The 19,094-nt window shown below is 33.4% G+C and overlaps 1 protein-coding gene across 3 annotated transcripts in view; it reads right to left on the bottom strand.

Moving 5' to 3' along the window:
* The window catches only part of Tsp5D (Tetraspanin 5D), a 73,546-nt gene that overhangs the window by 49,784 nt on the left and 4,668 nt on the right, over nt 1-19,094 (bottom strand). The window contains exon 2 of one of the 3 annotated variants that reach the window (XM_085957087.1): nt 11,915-11,982. The exons of the other annotated variants lie outside the window; for them this stretch is intronic. The gene's annotated coding sequence lies outside the window, so the exon portion shown is untranslated. The remainder of the gene's footprint in view (nt 1-11,914; nt 11,983-19,094) is intronic. 3 annotated transcript variants of the gene reach the window in all.

The following is a 19,094-nucleotide window of genomic DNA, read 5'->3' as shown; positions in this document are numbered from 1 at the left end:
AATTCAAATATACAAAAAAACACTAAATATAGGTACATATTAATTTTACCGCGTACACCATTTGGAAAACGCTACTTTAGAGCGTCACACTGCCTTTATCTTTTGCGATAGGTAGGGGGCCGTCAAAGATCCTAGCCTGGGGGCCCGCTTCAGGATGTGTGGGCCATGATAATATAAGTAGGTATTATTACTGTTAGCTCTAAAAACTCTAAATCATCACGTACTTACCTAACGATTTTCACTTCCATATGCCGCGATATGTGAAGGTCTAAATGGGTTGGTTGTGAGCCATCATCTTGATATCGTGCAGAGGATGGAGAACAAAGGAAAACGTGACATAACACGCCTTCTGGCAAGTCGTGTAATGACTTGTGGTTATAGGAAATAAATATTTTTATAAGCATATAAATAAACTCTCTCATGTATGAAATAAGATTGATTAAATATGCCTAGTAGTGTGTCTTATTTGATCATTAGTTAATCAATAGTTGGAGACTGCCATCAAGATCAATTTTTGGCTGATGGTACCTACTCATTCTGAACTGTTCCGTAGTGTTCATGATTTTCAGTCGCGAGGAAGGCAACGAAGAAGAAGAATAGTGTGAAAGAATAGATGAAAGTTTGCACAAATAAATAAACATAATCGTTTATATGGATGTACACATATTGCGTTTTCATTTAGTAACTACTCAACACATTCAACATTGTATGTAATGAAGTGGAGAAAATAATATGTCCTTACATGTTTTAATCATAATATTTTGATTGTCATTATAATGTCCTTATGAATAACGCATGAGATAAGTCCCGCTGAAAATACACATCTGGACATTGTCAGATAGCAGACATATTGGCCTGGTTTTATTCATCCAACCAGCGCTCTAAATCGAAAAGTTTACGAACCTGATCGCTCGACATTTTTCTGAAGATATTTATATAGTTATCAAATTTTAATAAGTGTATTTTATAAAAATAAGTGCGTCAGATTTTCAATTATAATATGGCCTAGCTAAGCTCAGTCAAAATAATACGGAGAGATAATTTTATCGATTTCACGAACCGGAACGTCGTTCCGGTGCTCTCCGGACAATTTGGAGCCCTGCATCAAACAATATTTTATTTTTATGATAATAAACCATGACACTGTTGTATAATCAACATATCGTTACATCCCAGTCCAGAACTCGCTACCTACCATAATATTTAATATTAGTCGTTAAAAAAATGAATAGTTCGCTCATGTATGCAGTGACGTCACATAAGAATAGGCAGGTCATACATTGTTTAGGAGCGGCTAATCATAAAGGACGGCGAATAAAGGAACGATTAGAAAATATAACGTCTGAGAGCAGTGGCGGTTTTCTATAAAGCAGACGGTGCGGTGCGGTCGCTTCATTGGACAGTATCCACATCTTTTTATTTAAGAACGAAGCATAAAAGTCCTGACCACATAACTATTGTTGTGTTGTTCTACCCATTGTAACGGCGGTTTATCGTACGGGAAAAATTTCACAAGGGTGCCTCCAAACCTGTCAGCGCCGCCAGCCCTTGAAGCGCATAACAGATAGTTGATTTTTGCGATTTTTTGTTTCTTATAACGATTATTTTGCTTACTCTTGTGGTTTGTCAAATTTTCACATAAAAGAATATCTAACGTATGCTATTTTTAGATAAGTCTTAAAAACCACATGATCTAAAATCCATTGCTTTTGCTCTACTGAAAAGTTACGAGGGTAGTTTTGCAATAATTCGATAATAATAATATGTTCATTATCACCAGTCTCAAACGACACGTCATAATATTATTATTACTCATTTTGTTCATCGTATGGTTTGCAATTCTACAAGGATTTCTTGATTCCATAATGCCGGGACTCCAGCTATCAATGAAGGGATTTGTGGATTACCTTTCGCGTGAAAATATTTTCGGAATTACGGCGTTGGCAAAAATATACAAAAAAAACTTCTTACACACTAGCTATCTATTACCTATTCAACGTTACCAACATAGCGTTTATCTTAGCATATATAGCACTTTTTTCTAGTCAACTAGAAAAATCATAATATCCGGCACATGATTGTAAAGGGTAAATGTAACATTGTTCAACCGAAACCACCTTCAAAATTTTTGTAAAAACTTTTTTTTTGTAAAGACCATTCAGGTCGATGGCCGAGTACACAACCGTCCTCCAGGTTCTCTACCCCGAGCTCTCGGTCACACTTAGCCTCTCTGCGTCCCTCTTGACGTTATCCGCACATCTCCTGAGAGCAACTAACAACGTGGCAGACCCATCTGAGTCTTCGTGCCGTCAAGACATTGTCTGTATTGTGCTCGCAGAGCTCAACATTCGTGAAGATGCGCCACCTTTGGTTTCCTTTAACTTTAAACGGTCCAAGTATTCTTAAATATATACTTTTTTAAATGTATACCTAAAATGGAAATTCCAGACTTGGAGCCTGAGATAAATACTAGACTTTTGCTGCGTGTAAACTACTGCAACCGGACAACTAAATTTGAATGAATTATATAATATGTACTTATTAATTTTGTGAGGACTGTGTAGCTACTGTAACTGTTTTCTGAGTGACAGAGGTAGCAGGTAAAAAGGCGAGAGATAATCTCCAGCTGCGTGCACTACCGCCTAATAGTACAGCCCACCTGCTCTTTTACATCAATAATATCTTCACTGACGAGGTCAACAACCGAGACGCATCATATAATAATCTTTTATCCAGTATAAATTATTATTATTCACTCTCACCAAAATGTTTAAATAAATCCAATGATATATGATTAATAAATATAACAACCCTATAGTAAATCTTTTCTTTCAATGAAAATAATAATAATTTAAAATTTCATTAATACGGTTTATGGAAATACTATTAGAAATGTCTGCGTCCGGCTTTTCTGCTATTCATAATATAAATTCGTGTACTCGCATAAGACCATGTTCATAAAAGAAGAGATTTTAAATCTGCCATACCCAGGTATACCACTGTCCACTGTTCACTATGAAAAACGTATCTGACAATTCATTTGAAATAATTACAAAATAAAAAGAACATTTTATATACGTTTTAAAATTTTCTGTTGAATCATATAAACATGACTTGACTAGCTTAAACGATTAAAAAAAAATTACTTGATAGAAATAATACTTAAATGTCATTTTGACATTTCATATTGATTTCCATAGTAACGCACGTATATATTATTTAATAATTTTGTTGCTAGGACCCCCTAATAACCAATAATGGTATCGAAATAACTTTTCATACAAAACAGAATTAACTAAAAATGAAATGAATTCAATTCTACTTAAAGATGGCTAAAAATATCAAAAGAATGCATTGGCATCGTGTTCTGATATATTCTAAAAGTTTCAAATCTCTAGCTAGTCGGAAAGTTAGTTAAAAATCGATTGCAAGATTTGTACCGGACAAACAACCATCGGACAAATAAGAATACGAGCTAATAAAAACGTTGTAAAATACGGTAGCGTATATAGTACTTATAGGTAATAGCGTAATAATTAGAGACCGGAGTATATGTATTTGAATATGCAATTACATATTTAGCCCATTCACACCGGTTATTGCTTATTTTACCTAAAATCTAGTGATGATGCATATTTTCGCTATATTTTATATTTCCAGACTATCAAAGGTATAGTAAATGACTTCGATAGTGCAGAGGCTATGGCAGTTTATCAGTCCAAGGAAGCATTTAAAGATTCTAGTATATAAAAAAAACATAGCTGTCACTAGCACTCATTTTTCCCACATACTTGCGAGTATTAAAAAGCTTGAAACTCAAGGTTTGGCGTTAACTGAATCTATTCAGTTAATGAATAAAATCCGCCAAATGAACTCCGCATTGCCAGAGGTATTCCCGCGTAAACTAGAGAAAAGTTTGGAAAAAATTTGAGCAATAACCAAGGCTTTGAACCTTTGTGTCAAATTGATAGTTTTATTAATGGGACGGGTGAACTTTTGCCAGAAACCACGAGTGCTAACATACCACCCAAATTCAAATACTGCCCAGTTACCTCAGTGGATGTGGAACGGTCCTTTTCCACTTATAAAAATATATTGAGTGATCGAAGACACAATCTTACTACCGAATATTTGGAACAGTACCTGATTAAAATGTTAAATAATTGTTAATAAATAATTAATTAATTTGATTTTGAAATTTAAAAAAATTACCATATTTTATTATTATTTAATGTTGCATATTTTGACACTTTTCATGCATATTTTTATGCATATTTCAGGCTTTTTATGTTGCATATAATCCGGTTTCTAGTAGGTGAGATCAATACGATTTAAATCACTTTACCTGCTAGGAACACATTACCATCACGTCACGTGACCTCACATACTACAACCACCAGAACATTCAATAATAAAAACTGACATCCCACAAAAACGTTGTGTTAATTGCCTGTCATTTGTAGCTCCCTAAAATCAAAGATACCACGTGCTTTCGCATGCAATCCCATCTCTATACAGATCGACACCTAGGCACCGACAGTAGGTGCTTACACGATTTGCACCCACCAATAAATCAACGGCCAGCGCCAGTGATTTCATCAGCCATCTCAATCCGCAGCATTATTTTTTTAATGTATTGTCTAGAATAGTATACCTAATATTATTATAATACGTGGATTCAGCTTGAAATCTTCGCGTGCCTTGAGTTAATGCCGCGATGGGTAGTTTCTTTTTATTACCGCTAGGACATACCTAGTATGAGTATTAATAAAGCGTGAACGTACTGTCACTATATTTCTGTATCGATGTCGATTCACCGTATCATGCATTTATGTATGTGTGCATTTATGTGTTATATATGTCTTCTAATATTAGGTAGGTACTATTTCAGTTTATTTGAAAGCATCGTCTTATTGCGGAAATGTGGGTAGTTCTATATAATAAATAAATAATAAATTTATTGATGGTATAGAATACTAGTTCATAATATCTAACCCCAACATCTGAAAAGTGCTAGAGCCGCCACTGGTCAAGAAGCTGTATATTACACGTCATTGTCGGCACTTATGATCGGAAATCATCAGCGTCACAATCTAATCAGGATATGAGATCAAAAAAAGCTATACAAGAGGCAAATTTACCATGGCGAGAAAATATAATTAATTCAATTGGCTAACCTACTCTGTATTCCTTGCCCACCGTGGGATTTTTATTATTCCCATTGATAAAATGTGTAGGAAACACAACTACAGTTATAATACTTATAACAGGTTAGTAGAATTTCTAGCTTCCTACAGTAGCAGGCTGGCAATACTGGCATATCCGCTTTATTTTAAATAAAATAATATTTGTTCCATCTTAATTTAATCAATAAATGACTGATTTAACATAACAATAGTGCAAGTGACATAATAACATTTTTTACATAATTCGGAAGATTCAGAAACACATGTATTAGAAATCCATCGAATTCCGGCTAATGTACCTCATCAATTTATCAATGTGTATAATACCGGGGCTCGAAATGGACCAGAACGCACCGGAGCGCCGTTCCTGTCCGTGAAATCGGTAAAAATATCGCTCCGTCTCGTGTTATAAATAATTTGACCGTCTGAGCTGGATAGGCCATATAATAGAAAATCTAACACACTTATTCTTATGAAAAAAAACACAGTCAGAGCTGAAATCAAATTTCAATCGACGACCATACTACGTACCCACTTTCATACTTGCCAATATTTTTTGATACTTTTCTAATGGCTATATTTTTCTAGTAACAATGTTGCCAACTGTTGTTAAATAAAATCTGCCAAATAGGCAAAGAAAATAAGCTAGGCGCCAGAAAAAAATGCTAGATTTTCTCAAAACTAAAAAAAATACGAGATCAAAAAATAGGCCATACAATATTATGAACATTGTTTTCACGAGAACAATAAAAGTATTAATATTGATAAAGAATTTACCGTTTCGCAACCAATCGAAGTCAGAAGTGTAACTAAAAAGTTATCACTTGAGTATTGTACCTATGTGATATTTATTTTATTAGTATTACGATAATAATGTAAAAGGCTGGCATGTTATGTTGATGTTCAAGTATATTTCGTGTTCTAGTTTTCTACATTTTATTTACTGTGTGTGATGTTCAAATCACATCCACGATGGCCGCGTGGCTTAAGCTCCGGTCTATAATGTCGAGGGTCCCAGGTTCGAATCCTGGGTCTGGCAAGTACACATATTGTTTTTCAATTTGTGTATGAGTCAGAGTATGGACCTAATAGGTTGAGCAAGTGGCTGACATCCATTTCTCGTACAAATAAAATCTGTTAATACAAACCTCCACTCTGTGGAGGCCCATATGATCCTATTAAGATCGGACATAGTCAAAAGAAAAAAAAGAAAGATGTTCAAAAACTCTAAGATTAACGCCAGACGCGCACTTTCAAAGCTGTATGCAGCATATTATGCCCATAGTCTAATAATTATTCTAATATTGTACTAATATACGTAGATGCTCATTCAGAAATATTGGATCTGGCAGGAAAAATGTTAAGTTGGCAACGCTGTTTCTGATATGTTCCGAATTATTTATGTCCAATTGAATAAAGAAGTTTATAGATATCCTTCAATATTGTGAATTACTCATTGGATAAAAAAAGTTTTGACTGAAATATTTAATACCTTTCGTATTTCAATTTATATGTAATGGCCTGAGCTAGGTAGACAATATAACAAAAAATCGAACACACTTATTTTTTATAAAATTGGATAAATATTATATTTTCGGAAAATTATCAAGCGCAAAATTGTCAATTTTGAGCGCTGGGTATCGATATGTTCAGTTTTCTTATTCTTGTTATTTCTACTGTACTATTTTCTTATTCATAATTATTGTTGCACAATAAGATAAAATCATCTGAATATAATTATTTTATAGAGGACTGACTATCACTCTCTTACTAGGAAATAAATTGAATGTTGATCTCATAATTTATTATTATAATAAATAATAACATCGCGTCACGTTTGTCATAATATCATCATGACAAATTTTAGTTTTCAACGTAAACTATGATGTCACTGCCGGGTCACGTTCAAATATTTAGATACAATCTTCAAAATGCACCATAATATATCATGATATTATTATTAATTTCTTTCTTCATTCAATTCAAAAATAATACTATACCTATGGGTCTATTCTATGCTTATCGACCGCTAAAGTGATAAAGTGATAAATATTATCAAACTTAGGGTAGGTTTGTATCCAAATATTAGCACTTATTGTAACAATTACACGAAGCTGGTTTTTATTGTTACAATAAGTGCTAATATTTTAATACAAACCTACCCTAAGTTTGATACTATTTATCAATTTAGTGTTCGATAAGTATAGAATAGACCCACTAGTAGGTACAAATAATTGAAAGAGTAATTAAAATAAGACAAATCAAAACTAAATTAAAACATTGCTACTGAAAAGTTTGAAGCGAATAATAAACAATCCCGTAATTTATTATTACACAACAAGAATCCATCCCTTATTGATAAGCGATATAAATCGGTTACGTGTACATTGTACATATTGATACTGACGAACACATACTTGCTAACCTACTTTTGAATCGTTCAGAATTTTATATAAATATATTATACGATATGGTTTTTTTATTAATTTACTTTCCTATTTTCTTTTCATTCCCTTATATCTCGGTGGTTTTCATCTAGAATCATACAATATCTTACGGTGAACTGTGGTACGGCATACGTACACGATGTAAATTAAATTCCGTACATGAAAATCCTAGTGTAAGTATGACGTCTGCACAATACCTATGTTGCCTTGCCTTTTTGAATAGACAACATGTCCATCAGAAATGCTTAGTATTTTTATAACGAAAGTAACTTGATTTTAGAAACATTAAACATTATTGAGGTAATCCAAGAATTTTTCACAATATACCTACTCCGGATAAATTTTCAGTCAGACGAGAGGAAACGAATTTCAGTACCGATTTAAGGACGCTGTTCCAAGTTATACAAAAATTCAATTTTATTCAAAAAAACATTTTGCAAAAATCTAAAGAACATTGCGAACTTCATGACCTTGACATGTGCCTCGTGCATATTCTCAGCACAAACAAGGCCTGTGACACTACCTAATAACATATTGAATTTGCGTTCGGTCAATTCAATAAAATTATATTATGGTTATCATTAAATATTGAAAAATGACTAGTTTCTCTAACATGAAAGCAGCATCTTTATGAAACCTGTAATTTTTCATTCAATATAACCTTTACTTATAATAAGTTGAAAGACTACTTTCAATAGCATGTCATTATAGGTATGCAGAAACCATGTTGGAAAAGTTTGTAGCCAACTTTGGATGTGAAAGTATTACTTAACAAATTCATGATAAACTCGTCGATAAAATAAAAATAAATAATAGTTCAATTGTAACACTAATACAATTTTTCAATACTAAAAGTAAATTTCCCCAAATCTATCACCATCAGGCTTCGTAAAAATACTTTAAAAAAGACGAAAAATACTCCTTTATTACAAAATGTATACAAAAATTTGTGGAAGACCAAACCTGATTCAGAACAAAAGATTCGATACAACTTAAATAAATAAAATGTACCTACATAATAATATGTAATACACATTTTTATATTTTATAAAAATCGATGTTTTTAGATCCGTAGACTCCGTACAAAATGTATTATTTATTTTTCACCTTTTGAGGCTGTTGAATGTAAAAAATCTACTACTTACTGTATTTTAAACATATACCCAAGGTATCGCAAATGCTAAATTTCACAAGGATTCACAAACCTGCCATAAAATAATAACAAAGAATACAATATGAGACATATACGAACGTACGCAAACCTGTTTGTGCACGTTAATTAGACAATAAAACAAATTTTATAAATTGTATACAAAATTTAAAGTTCATGGTTTATTATTGTAAGGGGCTCACAATCAGTTATTCCCGGGACCTCCACGTACTTTAAGTCGACAATAAGTAAGTAAGCTTATGTGATAACATCAATTAACATGATAATATGCTGTGTGAATTCAATTTTCTTTTCTTTCTTTCGACCATGTCCGATCCTAATAGGATCATATGGGCCTCCACTGAGTAGAGGTTTTGTATTAACAGATTTTGTTTTTTACGAGAAATGGATGTCAGCCACTTGCTCAACCTATTAGGTCCATACCCTGACAGACACAAATTGAAAAACAATATGTTTACTTGCCAGACCCAGGATTCGAACCTGGGACCCACGGCGTTATATTCCAACGCTTAAGCCGCGCGGCCACCGTGGGTGTTCAATTAGTGATTTAAAACTATCTACGTACTAATTTCGTTTACATAATACGTATAATAAATTACAAAAAAAAACTATTCTAAGATGCATATTTATAGATTAACAAGCTGAAGTACCCGGCTTCGCACAGGGTCGCTTCGTGTATACAGTTATCTTAGATATTTAAAAAATAATAATAATTAATTATCTTTTTAATATTGAAATATCTGTGTAATACAATCAGGCAATATGAAAACAATTCTAATAGGAGTAAAGGTCAAACAAAAGAACACTAAATAAAATCGAAACCAAAATATGCAGACGTTATTTATAGTATTAATATGTAGTAAAAAATTCAAAATTGGATGGAACAAACAGACAACAAACTTTGTATTTTATATAATACTAATTTAGAAACCTTCGCAGGTGTGCGCACAACAACTGACGAAAGCTTCATCGTAATCGGATTAACGGTATAGGAACGCATACGAATAGAAGAAGATTGTTTTCTAATTCAGAAACCTTCACGGGTGTGCATACAACCACTTACCAAAATTTCATCGTAATCGGATGAATGGTATAGGAACGCATATGGGACAGACAGACATTCATTTATATATGTTACACCGAATGTGCGAAATTGAATATTACATGAAATGGGCAAAATTTTGCCTAAATCATGTAAAATGCAAGCCCGTTGCCTTATTCATGAATTAAACAAAATATCTGAAGAGTGCGTGAATTCGGCAGTAATTTTTCTGCCTAGTTCATGTATTGGACAAATTAGATAGTAGCGCTACGGTGGTATTTTTTGCAACTAAACTAAATGTATCAAATGCTCATGCCATTGGTCAAAATAGATGATCGCGCTCCGGTGGTGTTTTTTGCAACTAATCAAACTAAACAAATGTGTCAAATGTCATTCATTATAATATAAAAATATACCAATCAATAACTACAATGACGTTCATATCCATTTACTATGCGAAAAAAATCTAGAAATATAATATGATAACGGAAGAATTTTATTGAAAAGTATTTTCGCGATTTGATTCGTGCTTGGGTATCAAACGTGCAATGGTCGATTGAATGTTTGTGATAGTTTGTTGACACTAACTTGATAGCTAACCTCAAAATGGACATTCAGTTGAATAATTTAATTCAGAATTACAAAACCTAACCTAACCTAATAATAATAATATTATATTATGTCCAATTTTATAACTAATAAAACCATCCGTATTAAATTTACTTTTTCTTCTGTCATGTTGACAGTTCAAGAATTCCATACCCTGGCGAATTCATGTACTCAGCAGAAAATTTACCTAATTCATGAATAAGGCAACAGGCTTGACTATTACTTGAATTAGCCAAAATTTTGCCCATTTCATGTAATAGTCAATTTCGCACATTCGGTGTAACATATATATAAGATATAGCCTATACTCTTCGCGCAAGTGCAAGCAATACGTTGACAAAGTTTTATCGCAATCGGATGAACGGTATGGCACTGCATAAAATACGAACAAACAAACAAACAAATATTGATTTTTATATATTAGACTACAGCGTTTTATGGGTGCTAATTTAGTTTATTATGTAACATTGTTTAATCGCATCACTCTCATTAAACTTGTGAATTAGTTACTAACTGTCAGGCTTTGCATAGACTTGACTATGTAAATAAGTCTACTATCTTACACCGAATATTTTTAATTAACTGTTTAAACCAGGCCTGGACAAATTACGACTACGCGTTAGGCTTATAATGTAGTGGGTCCCGGGATCGAATCCCGGGTCTGACTAAAACTTAGGTACATGTTGTTTTTCAACGCGTTTGGACCCAGTTTATGGACCTAATATGTTGAGCACGTGACTAACATTAATTTTATAAAACAAAAATCTGTTAAGAAATCTCTTCGTCAGGCGGACCAGATCCACATAGGATTGTAGAAAGACGATTAAAATAAAATATATTACATGTGGTTAAAAAAAATTAACTGTATCTACACTGCATTGAGGGTGATCACAGCAAATTTAAGTTATGCCTTTGGCCTATTCTACCAACGTCTCCACATTAATATTTTTTTTATGTGAGTGTCCTGGTATAAGTCAATGACATCCCTACAGAATGTCGGATTTAAAGACATGGAAGCCTGAGGCACTGACTGATTTTGAAGCCCCGGAAAATGTACCTCTTATCAAAAATAATAATTATTTAAGATACTAATGATGATAATATATAATATTTGTTTATTTTATGTGTACAAAATATACATATATTCTTGAGAAGTTATGTTATAAGCCTCTTTGGTGTTAGTTGCAAGAATTTTGTTATGCTTTAGGTAATATTTCATTGTTACTCAATTTGTGAGAAATACACGTCATTTTTTTTTAATTTCCTGATATAGTTTAATAATTGCATTGGTTTGAACTATTTGAGGCCCCATTTTGAATCGTCCGACGAATCGATCGCGTCGTTTGCGTCAAATAAAATTGCCGCTGTCCGTACCGTTTAATAAAATCACGGTGATACAATATATTATTATACTTGTATAAAGAGTAATTAAATTTGCCTGAGTTGACAATTTTTTAACCTTTAACTGACGGTGTCATCAATAGTAAGAAAGCACCGGGTGTAGCAAAGCGCGACCAACCGGATACGCTGTAAACAAAAATAATTAAATAATGTATAATGTCAACTTGGACAATAATCAATAATAGTGTCATCATCATTCAATGATTGATCGCTCTATTGCACGTCATCCAGTAGCGATTTTATGTAAACGGAGGCCTAATGCGTTAATAGGTTAGGGCTGGGATGGCGAACCTTTTTACGTAGGTACGCGTGCTAAAATTTTCCCAAATATTATTTTTCGACTGTCTGAAATGCCGAGCAGTTTTTCATTGGGAAAAAATAGTTTTTTTTATTTCCATGATGATGTTCTAGATACCACTCACATAACATAGCGCACATATAGCTTAATCACTTATCTCAATTACGCCATACATTTCGGTCCACCAATTTTGAAACTGTGTGCCAGAATTACTATTACTAGATCCACCAAGTTTTTGTTTCATATTTGGTGCAGCCATTTTGTTTGGGTAGACATGACATTGTTTGTTACTGTATTAGGTACTTAGTTTGGTTCTTTACGCACAAATTGACACCAGAATTGCTCCGATCAGATGAGGCATTTTCTCGCGACAGGGGTCTCAAGTATTGTAAATCGGTCAATATTAGAGGTTCGCGGAGCGACATCTCCCGCCGCCCGATGAGGTTAGTGCGATACTATTATATGTTTGTGATGCATACATCCCAAGGACCGAAATGTAATTATATATATTTACATTGAACGTAATGCTTATTCTTGACGAGTATTTGCCTGCTATTTTTATACAATGCGATCTGTCATTTATTATTATTATAGGTATTTTTCTCTTCAAACGCGTGCCAAAGGTTTTCCGCAATTGGGTTAGGGCTATGCGACAAACCACCACTGACTATAATATTATAGCAATATAGCTATGTTGCCAGGTTTTTACATTTTGGCTTTACAACAATTCTCATAGTCTGAGAAGTACGCCTATTTTTCCGTTAATGATACTTTCCCGCGAATCTATCACCTCATAATAAGCCTCCGGCAATCTCTAATGACTAAAATATAACAATTATTATTTTTATTTTGATTTGCTTTATTTCCTAACTGACAGTAAATTAGACAAAATATCATTTCAAAATGATAACATTAATACAATTTGATCTCACGTCACCTTAATTATTACCAATGGTTAGCAGGGAACACAAAAATAATATTCTGTTCTGTGTGTATTGGGTATAAATAAAAATGTCAATAGTACTTAAAATTAAATCATATTGTAGTGATGAAATCAAGAATTCGAAATATAAAATGTTGTTGCAGAAGCAAATTCAATTTGTATGCAATAATAATATATTAATAAATAATTTATTAGATTAAATAATACAATTGTAATATTGCGTCGTGATTAGTGTGGGGGGGGTGGTCTTCTACGTGTTTTTTATCACCAATTAATGCTGTTCAATGCTGTATAAATGTGAACTTTTTTTAAAAAAATCGACTTTCAAATGAGGTTTTTGGCAGATGGAAATAAAGCTGCCGAAAAGTACGGCCTTGGATAGAAAAGTCGATTTTTGGCATACATGTCTTTGAAAGTGTTCATTTAAAGAACATATTATGTGCTTATTAATCAATCTAAAAATCTCGCGCATGTGAGACAGTCAACAAGAGTGGTGTTTGTGTGTGAAATGTGCACGTTTTTCAAATTCTCGTAGCGGTTCAATAAAATATTATTTAAATCTATAATGATCAACGTGAGTCTAAGTAAAAAGACTTTGAAATATTTAATTGCTGGATGGCTATACCTCCCTCCTTTGTATCCAAAGTACCTACCGCTATAATCTATTCACACAATCTTATATTATAGTACAGAACCTGCCTCTATTGTACCGTTACAGATTCATCCTTTAGTAAACGGGAAATGATAGAAGAAAGATTTTCAAACCTCGTGTGTAAAAGTGACTGCAGGCCTTAGCCTTAGACTGTAGATACAGGCTGTCTCTGAAAAATGTCATTCATCATTGATGAAAATTTATGTTAAATTATGCAACTGGCCAGCGTTTTACTGACACACAAATCACAAACATCCGGTAGGCCGTAACAGTTCCACCCCCGCTGGATACAGTATAAATTAATATTATTGAGTAAAACAAAATTATAAAGCTCACGGCGACGCGGCGCTATCTACATGAACTTTTGTCAAAAGGTCGGTGAGAAGTTGTAGCGGGAGGGGGGGGAGTATTTGACTTTACACGGTTGATGTAACATGAACTGGTTATTTTTCTTATTATTGGGCTGTAGACAACGTTTGATCGTCGCATCGTAATATCCGGTTTGAACGTAAACTTTAACTGGGGCAACGAGCTTACGGCAGCCCATTATTTCAGCTTGCACACGGTAGTTTTATTTTATAATTTGAGTAAGGATTTTTTAAACGTTTACAGCTATAAACCTTGAAAAAACGAGGCCTTTGAGAGTTCTTAAAATTCAAATGTGGAACAATCAAATCGAAGAGCAAAAGAAAATTGTATTGTGCATGCTTCAATTAAAGCAAGAGATTGTCAAGCTTTTAATTTCAAAATTAGAACAATATGGTACTCGTATTATGTCAATCATAGACAATGAGAATAAAATTACATAATTGAATCAGTAAAAAAAATACAATACAGTTATTATACTTACCAATATATTATAATATCAATTATTGCTTTCTTTCTCACATTTGAAATTCAAATGCAGGAATAGAAATTGCATTACTAACTGTTTACCAATTGAATCGCAATACGATACCACATTGAGAGAAAACTCGTCACGTACCTATTTATTATGACTTTATGACTGGCGGTTTAACCTGTTTTTCGACAGATGGAAATCTCGATTCGATAATAAAAAGCTATAAATCAGAACCATTCGCGCAAATAATTTTGATTGAATTAATGCATTTAAACTTTTGATAAAAATAGTATTATTATTATTAATTGGCTACACAATCCGGTGTCGATCTTGGCCGTCTCACGAAGATCTTTCGTAACATTATTTTTTACGAGAAATGGATGTCAAACACTTGCTCAACCTATTAGGTCCATGCTTTAGATTCAAACACACATTGAAAAACGATATGTGAATTTTGCCAGACACGGGATTTGAACCCGAGACCTTCGACTTATAAAGCGGATACAGTCATTCATTACTAAGAGTATTATCGTTTATAATTATAATGCATTAAGTAGTTACCTACCTACACTAACTATATACGAAAAAATGGCCAGCTCATGTCGCATTTGAGTTTAGAGTGTTTAGACAATAACGTTACGGTCTAACTCTAACAGGATTCGACGCCGCCGACTGGATGCCAGGACAACTGGGCGACGGAAATCGTCCAGTTGTCCTGGCTTCCAATTGGTGGCGCCGAATAGTCCAATTCCCTAATAATGTATGTGCTGATGTTTCAGTATTTTCCGATGATTCTTTTAAAACTTTTGATTAGAGCCATTTACGGAGACAAAAGTACTTTTTATTTAAATTTTATACATAATGCTGAATGCAGAACTATTCTAACTTTAGTAAGATTGTTCATGAAAAAATGGTGCATAGACTTGTCTATATAAATAAATAAATAACTAAAGTAGGCTGTTTCAAAATTTCTGCAAAATATTTCAAATGTGAGTTAGAATCGTTCTGTATTCAGCTGACAATGTCTAGGCACCTACGTAAAATACCAAAACATTTCAATATGTATTAAAAAACGACTGAACGCCGTATACAAATGCATGTCTGGAAATGAATAGACAGGCTCACTAACATTATCAAATTATTGAAAAAAAATCTGTGTTGTCAGACATTATGACAAAGTTCTTGAATGTTTGTAATCAGGTTTGCTTTGTTTGCAGGTTTGATCTCAATCATTCCAGATGAATAGTTTCATACGCTCCGCATTTAAATAATAATATAGATGTAGACCGGTGGATTGGATATTACACCTACATTTTTACAACGACAGTGTCGTACTACAACTACGACATGATAGAATATATTATTCTTTCTTCTTCTTTCGACCATGTCCGATCCTAATAGGATCATATGGGCATCCACAGAGTAGAGGTTTGTATTAACAGATTTTGTTTTTTACGAGAAATGGATGTCAGCCACTTGCTCAACCTAGTAGGTCCATACCCTGACAGAGACAAATTGAAAAACAATATGTGTACTTGCCAGACCTAGGATTCGAATCTGGGACCCACGGCGTTTTAGTCCAACGCTTATTATTATATAGGTAATAATACATTATATACAATAGTTACTTATTCAAATTCATTTTGTTACACATATTAAATTTGCTGTCAAAACATTGCAAATTACAAGTTCAAAGCATTCACAGCATGATGACGACACAATAAAAAAGTAAAATAACGGAAACAGTGAGATAATACATATTACATAGGTACACATATATATGCACATCACAGATAAAAATTAGTATACCATCACCGAACTATTAAAACCTCCGATGTGACAAATTTAAAGTTTATATAACAGATTTTATAAGCTATCGCTCTACTGCGCAAGCGCAAATATAGCACAATTTCCAACTGTCGCGTGAAAAATTCAGAAGCTGCTAAACTTTTTTGCAACATGCAATCTTGCCACTTGCACTATAATACGTATTTACTCGTGAATTTTCTTGTCATGACCGCGATAATACGTACTATCAGCTGTAAATTCGTGCACGTGTAAACAAGGTACCTATACGTAATCAAAAACAATCAATATCGATCTGATGTGATATAAAATGGACTTTTCTACTGTCAACGCCTTCTGCATATTATGTTGTTTATTTATCGATGGAACTATGTCATAATTTTGTTTTTAATGTACTTCCGTCTTAATCCATTTGAGGAAGAAGTTGTAAAATGTATAGAAAGAGACATGTAGTCTAATTAAATGAATTTAAAACAAAATTAATTGGACGTTGTTTTTTCTTCAAATTTATTCATCGAGACGAAGTAAACGAGATCATAATTATTATCCACAAAAAATGTTTTTTAATTATTAAATTAAACCTACTGACGTTGCGAACCCAACACCTTAATTATTATCAAAACATATTTTGCCGTTAACACATTAGACTCTGTGCGCCTATTATGCACGGCACTGTTGGACTAACCCGCCTTGCACAGGAAATGCTGAACCCTCGGTGTCCTCCTCGTCACTCCTCAGTCGTCACTCGTCAGCCAGCATGGGGAAGCCGCGCTCCCATTACCTACCAGCGTACAAAATACGAGGGCCTTGATAAGTGATGATTATGATGGTGACATGAGCTGATCGTTTTTAAACTGACGGTGATTTTATGTACGATTCCCTGCTCCATAAATAATCACATTAATTAGCTGTAGGTAGTAATAAGGTTGGGGCGAACTGGATTCTTCAAGATTATGTTACTACTAGAAAAAATCCCAAGTCATTAAATTTGTTTTCTTTCACGACCCAATTAAAACAAACGATCCTTTAATTTTGAGTGTCAGGTCAGTTGATTTTACAACGTTTTTCTTAGGTCCTATTCTTATTTGTCCGGTGGTTGTTTGTCTAGTACAAATCTTGCAATCGATTTTTAGCAAACTTCCCGACTAGCTAGACATTTGAAACTTTTAGAATATATCAGAACACGATGCTAATGCATTTTTTAAATACTTTTAGCCATCTTTAAGTAGAATTGAATTCATTTTTAGTTAATTCTGTTTTGTATGAAAAGTTATTTCGATACCATTATTGGTTGTTAGGGGGTCCTAGCAACTGAATTACTAAATAATATATACGTGCGTTACTATGGAAATCAATATGGAATGACATTTCATTATTCAGTATTTCTATCAAGTACATTTTTTTTGATCGTTTAGGCTAGTCAAGTCAAGTTTATATGATTCAACAGAAAATTTAAAAACGTTGTAAGTATAGTACGAGTATAATATAAGTTCTTTTTATCTTGTAATTATTTCAAATTTAGAATATGCGTTTATGACCATGTTTTCTCTCACCTTACTCCTTTTAGTAGGTCTTCTCTCTGTCTCGTTCTGTCCTACACGTTTACTTATATTTTCTCTCGTGCGTTACAGATAAATCAAGTACTTAATATAATAATATAGGTATATTCATATTGTAATGTAATATTAATTAATTCCGGCATACAAATGGTTCTTATCAAATTTAATTTAGTCTGTTCAGTCAATATCGTACAAATTTTTGTAACGCCATGTAACGCGCAGCAAGTTGTTCTACACATATAGGTACCGCATTAGCGTGAGGTTTAATATTTTTGACAGAAAACAAGACATAGTCGGGGCAGTCTCGAGCGAGGCAACCGATACAACAAGTTCGCTGTAAGTGCAGTCGAGAATTGTAACAGTAACAATAACCACATTTCCCTGTCTAATTCCTGCGCAGTAGAATAAATCGCAGCTCCGCATGTTCATGGTTAAATTGAATAGTTTCAGTTTATTTTACCCTTAATATAGTTTTGTATGGAATATTCTGAATATTTCTTATATACGTATCTCTAAAGTTCAGAACTTGTTTTATACCCGTATAAGTAAGTATATGTGTCGCTAGTTTCTCAGTTTGTACGTAATTTCATTATTTACTGATGAAATAATAAATTAGTAAATTCACTATGTATATTCGTGGCAACTGTTTTGTAGCCATTGTACTTAGGTATTATGTTTAGCAAATTCTGATGCTTACTAATTACTATTTTTAGTAGCCATGGTAAATAATCACTTAGTACCTGCAGTGTAGGTATTCAGGTATAAAAATAAAACGAAAATGTATATAGGTCGATTCTCATTTACTTTCCATTTGAACCACGGAATTAGTTTCATTTTAAAATGTAAGTAAGTTTATTATGTTGATTATTGTATACTTAATCATTCCTGTTTGTAGTATGTATATATTATGTACTGGAATACACCTGACGACCTGACAAACGACGTCCCGTGTGGGTAGGCAGATGATACGCTCAAGGCCATCGTAGCTACATCGTAGGTAGAATGCGTAGGTACCTATTATAACCGTTGAGAGCAGGTTCGTAGGTGAGTTTTTCGCCTGCGTCGCTAACAAAATTGGTTAGTTCTAAACACAATATATAGATAATGCAATTGTCTGTTGAAGTTAGCGGAGAAGAAAA

Source organism: Rhyacophila brunnea, unplaced genomic scaffold (genome assembly GCF_057557595.1).
Source record: "Rhyacophila brunnea isolate RB1 unplaced genomic scaffold, BYU_Rbru_1.0 scaffold_6, whole genome shotgun sequence".
In the NCBI taxonomy this organism is placed as follows: domain Eukaryota; kingdom Metazoa; phylum Arthropoda; class Insecta; order Trichoptera; family Rhyacophilidae; genus Rhyacophila; species Rhyacophila brunnea.
The sequence above is the reverse complement of the archived record's forward strand: the minus strand, read 5'-3'. Positions and strand labels throughout refer to the sequence as shown.